Consider the following 7308-nt stretch of genomic DNA (forward strand, 5'->3'; position numbering starts at 1 on the left):
AACAGAACCAATTCTCTGGAAATCCTACCGAGGATCCAAACCTTCATTTATCCGTATTTGTCCAATACGCTGATACTGTTAAAGCTAATGGTGTCACTTCAGAGGCAATTCGACTTCGTCTTTTTACTTTCTCATTAAGAGATAGCGCTAGAAGATGGCTTCAATCTCTTCCTTCCAACTTAGTCACCACATGGAACGAGTTGAAGAAAGTTTTTCTTGCCCGATACTTTCCGCCAAGCAAAACAGCTATGTTAAGAGCCCAGATAAACGGATTTAAACAGAAAGACAACGAGTCTCTTTTCGAAGCATGGGAAAGATACAAAGACATGATGAGACTTTGCCCACACCATGGTTTGGAAGACTGGTTAGTAATTCACACATTTTATAATGGTCTCTTGTACAACACAAGGTTAACAATAGACGCCGCTGCAGGTGGTGCACTAATGAACAAACCTTATGTTGATGCCTACCAGCTTATCGAAAGCATGGCCCAAAACCACTATCAGTGGGGAACCGATCGAACAATGGTGGAAAAACCTCAAACGAAAACTGGCATGTACGAGATAAGTAACCTTGATCACGTTAATGCAAAAGTGGATGCTTTGGTCCAGAAAATTGAAAGTTTAAATGTATCACCTCCAGCCGCCGTGGTTGCTATAACTCAGAATTGCGAGGTCTGTGGAATCCAAGGTCACACTCCTACGGATTGTCAACTCTTGACAGGAATCCAAGCAGAGCAAGTAAACTATGCTCAAGGAAGCCCCTACTCGAATACCTATAACTCAAATTGGAAGAACCATCCAAACTTTTCGTATAAGAGTAATAATGCTTTGTACGCACCTGGACAGTCTCAAAATCAAGCCCCAGCTATACCTCCGGGATATCAGAAACCGAACCCATCCATGCCTAACAATAACGCCCCTAGGAAATCCAACTTGGAAATCATGATGGAAAACTTTATAGCTTCCCAACAACAAACCAATAAAGATTTTTTAAACCAGAATGTACACACTGGCGAACAACTTAAACAACTAGCAAGCAAAGTAGATGCCTTGGCTACCCATAACAAAATGCTGGAAACACAAATATCACAAGTAGCCCAACAACAAGCACCTACTCCAGCCCCAACTGGTACATTCCCTGGACAGCCCCAACCTAATCCGAGAAGCCACGCTCATGCAATTATATTAAGAAGTGGAACGGAAGTGGAAGGACCGTCTGATCCAAGGATAGAAAACCAAAACCCTAAGAAATCAACTGAGGAAAGTGAACCTAAGGAAAAGGAAGAGAGTAATAAGGAAACCCTAGAAAAGAAGGAACCTTATGTACCTCCACCACCTTACAAACCACCTATCCCTTACCCTCAAAGGCTTGTTAAAACCAAAGATGCGGGCCAATTTAGAAAATTTGTTGATCTCCTTAAACAATTAAACGTTACAATTCCGTTCACCGAAGCTATTACGCAGATGCCCTCCTATGCTAAATTCTTAAAAGAAATTCTTTCTAATAAGAGGAAACTTGAAGATAGCGAAACCGTTACACTCCCTGCCGAATGTAGCGCTATAATCCAAAACATGCCTCCTAAACTCAAGGATCCGGGTAGTTTCTCTATACCCTGTCACATAGGAAAATTTGTCATCGACAAAGCCTTATGCGGTTTAGGAGCCGGAATTAGCGTTATGCCTTTATCCATATGTAAGAAACTGGAAATGGGAGAATTAAGACCAACCAAAATGTCTGTGCAACTAGCAGATCGTTCCATCAAATATCCTGTAGGAATTCTTGAAAACGTTCCCGTACGCATAGGTCAATTCTACATTCCAACTGATTTTACAATTATGGACATTAGAGAAGATGATATTACACCCATTATACTGGGAAGACCGTTTTTAGCAACTGCCGGTGCAATCATAGACGTAAAACGAGGACGACTCACCTTCGAAGTAGGTGAAGAGAAAATTGAGTTCATTCTTTCCCAATTCTTGAAAGCACCTGCAATAGAAGATACATGTTACTTCATGGATATCATCGATGAATGCATAAAAGAAGCAGAGTTAGGAGAAGACAAATCATCAGACTATCTTTTAAAAGACAAATCTAACCAATGTTTAGCAATAACACCGGACCCCACGCAATGTCTAAACAAACCAACCCTTGACCTGAAAACACTTCCCAAAAATCTGAGATATGAATTCCTAGATTTAGAACTTGAACGACCTGTGATAGTTAATGCAGACCTAGGAAGACTCGAAACAGAAAAACTCCTACATATCTTAAGAAAGTATCCAACCGCACTAGGTTACCACATCACCGATCTTAAAGGAATAAGTCCTTCTATTTGTATGCACCGCATCATGTTAGAAGAAGACTATAAAACCTCTAGGGAACACCAGAGGAGACTAAATCCGATCCTGAGTGAGGTAGTAAAGAAGGAAATAACCAAGTTGTTAGAAGCAGGTATTATATATCCTATATCTGATAGCAAATGGGTTAGTCCTGTACACGTAGTACCAAAGAAAGAAGGCATAACCGTTATTGAAAACGAAAAAGGGGAAACTATAACTAAACGAATCGAATCGGGATGGAGAATGTGCATTGACTATAGGAAACTAAACAAAGCAACCCGAAAAGATCATTTCCCTTTACCATTCATTGACCAGATGTTAGAACGATTAGCAAAACATTCGCATTTCTGTTATCTAGACGGTTATTCAGGCTTCTTTCAAATACCAATTCACCCTGATGACCAAGAAAAGACAACATTCACGTGCCCTTTTGGTACCTTCGCTTATAGACGAATGTCGTTTGGCCTGTGTAATGCTCCTGCAACTTTTCAAAGATGCATGATGGCAATTTTCGCCGACTTTCTCGAAAACATCATGGAAGTATTTATGGATGACTTTTCCGTATACGGACAAAGTTTTGAAGAATGCCTTGAAAACCTAGAAAGAGTTCTTGAGCGATGTGTGAAAGTAAACTTAGTACTTAACTGGGAGAAGTGCCATTTTATGGTACAAGAAGGAATTGTTTTAGGACACATCATCTCGAACAGAGGAATTGAAGTAGACAAAGCCAAAATAGAGGTAATCGAAAACCTTCAACCCCCAAGAACCGTGAGAGAAGTACGAAGCTTCTTAGGACACGCCGGTTTTTACCGACGATTCATCAAAGACTTCTCTAAGATAACTAAACCCTTAACCGGACTATTGATGAAAGATGCTGATTTCATATTCGACGATAACTGTTTAAAAGCATTTCAAGCGCTTAAGCAAGCATTGATCTCCGCACCCATAATGCAGACACCCGACTGGAATGAACCATTCGAAATAATGTGTGATGCCAGCGATTATGCTGTAGGTGCTGTTTTAGGACAACGAAAGGATAAAAAGCTTCACGTTATATATTACGCAAGTAGAACCCTGGATGAAGCGCAAATGAATTACGCCACTACCGAGAAAGAACTCCTAGCAGTTGTATTTGCGCTAGATAAATTTCGTTCTTACTTGGTCGGAGCCAAAATAATAGTTTACACTGATCACGCTGCTATCAAGTACCTTTTAACAAAAAAGGATGCTAAACCTAGACTCCTAAGATGGATCTTGTTGCTACAAGAGTTCGATTTAGAAATCAAAGACAAGAAAGGAACTGAAAACGTAGTAGCAGACCACCTCTCTAGACTTGAGAACCTTGAACCGGAAAGAACCTCAATTAACGATGATTTCTCGTACGATAAACTTATAGCTACTTTGGAAGAGAACAACTCCGACAAACAAGTAGAAACCACCTTAGCTATATCTGTCACACCATGGTACGCTGATCTCGTCAATTATTTAGCTGCCGGAATAATTCCACCCACTTTATCTTACCAGCAGAAGAAACGATTCTTCTACGATATAAAACACTATTATTGGGACGATCCCTTACTTTTCAAAAGGGGCCCCGATGGTATTTTCCGTCGATGTATACCCGAAGAAGAGGTAGAAAATATAATCCAACACTGCCACTCCGCTCCTTATGGTGGACACACAAGTACATCCAAGACCTGCTCTAAAATCCTACAAGCCGGCTTTTATTGGCCAACTATATGGAAGGACGTACATGCGGCTATTAAGGAATGTGACAGATGTCAACGCACAGGAAACATATCTAGACGTGACGAGATGCCACAAAAAGGTATTTTGGAAGTAGAGATCTTCGACGTGTGGGGAATAGACTTCATGGGACCTTTTCCATCCTCTTTCGGTAACAAATACATACTCGTGGCAGTTGACTACGTATCAAAATGGATCGAAGCTATAGCTTCTCCAACAAATGACACCCGAGTAGTAACTAGACTCTTTAAGAATATAATATTTCCGAGATTTGGCATCCCAAGAATAGTAGTCAGTGATGGTGGATCGCACTTTATATCCAAGGTACTCGAAAAATTATTGTTTAAATATGGCGTGAGACATAGGATAGCGACACCTTACCACCCTCAGACCAGTGGACAAGTGGAAGTATCTAACAGAGAAATCAAGCAAATACTAGAAAAAACAGTCGCCACTTCAAGGAAAGATTGGTCATTGAAATTACCAGAAGCTTTGTGGGCATACCGAACTGCTTATAAAACCCCCATAGGGACGACCCCATTTAAGCTCATATATGGAAAATCCTGCCACCTCCCGGTAGAATTAGAACATAAAGCCTATTGGGCTATTAGAAATCTGAATCTAAACTATAAAGCCGCCGGTGAAAAGAGAATCCTTGACATAAACGAATTAGAGGAACTCAGAAGAGACGCCTATGAAAATGCCAGAATCTACAAAGAAAGAACAAAACAATGGCATGACAAGCGTATAACAAGAAAAATCTTCAAGCAAGGCGACGCAGTCCTTTTATTTAACTCTAGACTAAAGTTATTCCCGGGAAAACTACGATCCAGATGGTCAGGTCCTTTTCATATCACTAACATCTTTCCCAGTGGAGCGATAGAAATTAAAGGAAAATCCACAGAACCGTTCACCGTAAACGGGCAACGTCTAAAACACTATCACTATGCGGAAACCAATGGAGATTCGCAAATCCTACACTTAGACGAAATGCCTCCAGGATTAATAGATTATACTTAACAGTTTCTTTGTCGAGCTTGCGACATTTAAACAAAGCGCTTAGTGGGAGACAACCCACAATTATTTTATTATTTCCTTATATTATTATTATTATCTTCCTATTTCTTCCTTAATTATTCTTTTAATTTCTGTTTAGTATTCATTCCTAATTCATTTTAATTTAATAATAACTTTTTTTCTTCTTTCGGCATTTGGCCAAATCCTGACTAAAACTCATGTTTTCTTTTCTCTAGCTAACACTAACCAGATGGGACATATTGATCGTATGGGTATCAAATTCAGAGGAATGGCTCAGAAACAAAAGTTTGAAGAACTAGCCACTAGAGAGATGCTACCTAGTTTATATGCTGATGATTGGGCTATGACTGCCCTTGGACTGAGACAAAGTGTCCTGTATTTGCTGAATCAGATAGGATGGGAGACATCCCCTATCCTAAGACATTTCACCACCTACCGGAGACTCACACTAGAATTCCTTAGCTCATTAATCTATCTACCCAGCCATGGAAAAGGAATTAGCAGAGGTTTTATCCAGTTCAGAATGTTCAACATGGAGTACCAATTTAATATTAGAGACTTTACCAACCTTTTGGGTTTTCCTACCTCCTTTGACACATTCACAGTAAGCCAGGAAGAACTTTTTGAATATAGAGAACTTGAACACTTTTGGGGTAAGTTGACTGGAAATGACGAGCCCGAGGAACATGAGTTTCTCTCTGGAAACATACACAACCCGACCTTTCGCTATTTCCATAAGATCCTGACCCACACTTTATTTGGGAAGAAGCCAAATAGTACTTCAGTTTCACGTGATGAACTCTTCATCATATTTTGTGCTTCCCAGAACCGTCCAGTAAACGGTGCCACTTTTATGTTAGCTAATTTGGACCACCTTATCCAGGATGAGCGAGCACCAATCCGAATAGGCGGTTTGATAACTATGATAGGTAATGCTATTGGATTACGTCAGCCTATGCTTGACCTAAGCCCTTTTTGTGGCATTACTACTATGAGTATACCCTTCCTCTTCAACACTATGTTTATAGCAAACCTAGGGTCTGACGAGTTTGAGCTTATTATTGATAACCAAGTTCTTTGCCTATTCACCATGCCCGATCCTAGGACTAGTGTTCATAACCACAGTAACTGGCTCTACAACCTGAACGAAACCCCCTCTCCTGCTAGATCCACTGAATCCATCCAGGACTATGAGATTTGTGATGACTATGAGACATATGATGACCAGATCCCTCATGCTGAATCTGACCCTCAGACACCACCCGGCTATTATGATATTGACCCTCCTCCTCAGCCTGTTCAGACCAAAGAATCAGCAGTATCCGACCTCCGGCATCATATGCCCGGAACTGATTACAACGCCGCCATTGAAGCTTTGATGTCAGAACAAGGCGCCCTCAGAGAAGAATTTACTGACATGAGACACGAAGTTCTAGGGTACATGAGCAGTATGACAGATCAGTTTCACGAGTTGCTACATCGTGTTAACTCTTTTGCTCCTCCGGCCAGAGATCGTGCAGATGGATAGTATTCATTTGTTTTTCTTAGTTATTTAGTTTTAAGCTAGATTATTCATTAATGTTATTTGAATTCATGTTCGCATTTGTTTCCTTTTCGCATTTCTTTTGTTCTTCTTTCCAATATTACATTATGATCATTTTATTGAAGCTATTTAGTTAATTTTATTATGCAATAGCTATTATGTTCTCTACTGTTGCTACCTATGACTTATTATTATACAAAGTAAAATAAGCATGCAGGAGAAATTAAATTGCAGAATAAATCAATCAGTAGAAAACAAACAAAAAAATAACAGTATATAATAACTTACCTGAAGGACGCTAGCTGAACATTAGCCAAACAGACAGTGTGACGAGCGTCACACATTCTGTCACGGACGTCACACTAAGAACCTGTTACGCCCGTCATGCACCTGTAACGAGCGTAACGCCCTTCAGACTAGGTGAACGTTAAGGAGCCGTTGGAGACGAACGTTACACCCCTTCAACTTTTTACCTTCCCCATTTATTCACATTTACCCACATTCATTCACTTTTCAACCACCTCCTTTCCAACTTCCAAATTCTTTTCCTATAAATACCCACCAAACCTTCCTTCATTCACCACAAACCATTCTCTCCTATCAAATACATTTCTTTTCTTTCCAAATCACTCCTTC

General features: G+C 40.1%; 1 pseudogene; it reads right to left on the reverse strand.

Annotated features, from left to right (window-relative positions):
- Positions 1-255: 255 nt before the first annotated feature.
- On the reverse strand, positions 256-355 carry LOC127124296 (uncharacterized; annotated as a pseudogene).
- Between the last annotated feature and the right edge of the window lie 6953 nt (positions 356-7308).

This window comes from Lathyrus oleraceus, chromosome 2 (assembly GCF_024323335.1).
Source record: "Lathyrus oleraceus cultivar Zhongwan6 chromosome 2, CAAS_Psat_ZW6_1.0, whole genome shotgun sequence".
NCBI classification, from domain to species: domain Eukaryota; kingdom Viridiplantae; phylum Streptophyta; class Magnoliopsida; order Fabales; family Fabaceae; genus Lathyrus; species Lathyrus oleraceus.